We start from the raw sequence: 1,657 nt of genomic DNA on the forward strand, positions 1-1,657 counted from the left end.
TTTACGAAATTATTAACTCAAAATAATTTGCTAATTTTCGTGATTTTTACAAAATTTTGTCAATTTTTGAACTTTAAATGCTAATAAAAAAAAAACTGTGACTAAGGATTTTTATATTTTTCAAATCTCATTGTACCAATATAGTAGGAGCCTTGTATTAAATTTTCAAGTATTTTTACTCAACAAATAAAGTTTTATTGACATTCATAGAAAAAAAAACTAATTAAATTGGAAATTGAAATTGTCCCTAAACAGCTCAAAACAAATCAAAATATTTTGAAAATGTTATCATGTATAGAAAATGGAAATATAAACAACCAGTGAAAATTTCATGTATCTACAGTCATTCGTTTTAAAGTTACACCAAAAACCAAAATCAATTTTCTCGAAAACAGATTTTGCGTAAAAATTCCCGTTTTTCCTTAATTTTTCTTTTGTTTTTCACGGCGCTTTTGAAAACTATTGGAAACATTTTACTTTTGACCCCCCAAAGTACCAACTAGATTCACTTTCTGATCGAACAAGATACTGTTGAAGAAAATCCAAGCACTTTTACTGTCCTAAAAGATGATGACAGACATAAAAAAAAATAAAAAAAAAAAAAAACACACATCATTGTAAAATCAATACATTCATCGTTCCACTCAGAATCTAAAAAAACGTTTCTAGTGTTTCAGTTTTTCATTACAGATTCATTACAGTATCAAAAACATACTTAATAAAAACATATTTTTATAGTTAACACATTACATTTTACCGTTCATACATTCTGTGTATATACTGTATAGACGTATAGTAAAGATATTTTAAGATAGAATAGATGCATATTATTATTATTATGTCTTTTGTCTATCAGTAACCAGGGGCGGACTGGCCCAGGGTGCTATACACCAAGTAGCACCCCGGCCCCTTGTTTGTATTAATGATCCGGGCCCCCGATTACTACAGTCGGTGTACGGTATAATACGATATTATACAAAATAAAAATAAAATAACATATTTCAACATCTCTACAAATAAACAACATGTTATAAAACTATAAGGGCTCTTCCTAATTTAGGTATGTTTGAAAAAAAATTACGGGCCCCTAATTAATTTTGCACCCCGGGCCAAAAATAGCCAGTCCGCCCCTGTCAGTAGTCACTTACCATTTACACATATTAGTGTGTGCCAGTGGATAAAGTGATACCGATATCAATTTATCAATTATCAAATTAAAGAACACAATATTATCACAGATTATATGAAAACAGATTGTGCACTTAGATGTAAACAAAAAATGGCCTGATTCTGGTCTCCGCCAGAATCAATGTGACCATTTCAACAGATTGAAATTACTTGAAATGTATCGTATACTTGTGGCTTACCTGATAGTGATATCCGAGTATCCGACAAACAAAATATATTGTTATCAACACTCTGATACTTTATATCTGATAGTCTGATGTTTGGTTTTCACTTTTCACGTGTTTTTGGCGTTTGACGTTTTACGATTTTTGGTGTTTGCTTAAATAAAATAGTTTTTTTTTTGTAATATTTTATATTTATACTGTCATATTTATTTTAAAAAATGACTACTTGTGCAGTCAAGTTTTGCGACAATAAAATGTCACTAACGAAAATATAAGCTACTTCAGATTTCCAAGCGACCCAATTG

This window comes from Acyrthosiphon pisum, chromosome A2, assembly GCF_005508785.2.
Source record: "Acyrthosiphon pisum isolate AL4f chromosome A2, pea_aphid_22Mar2018_4r6ur, whole genome shotgun sequence".
NCBI lineage: Eukaryota > Metazoa > Arthropoda > Insecta > Hemiptera > Aphididae > Acyrthosiphon > Acyrthosiphon pisum.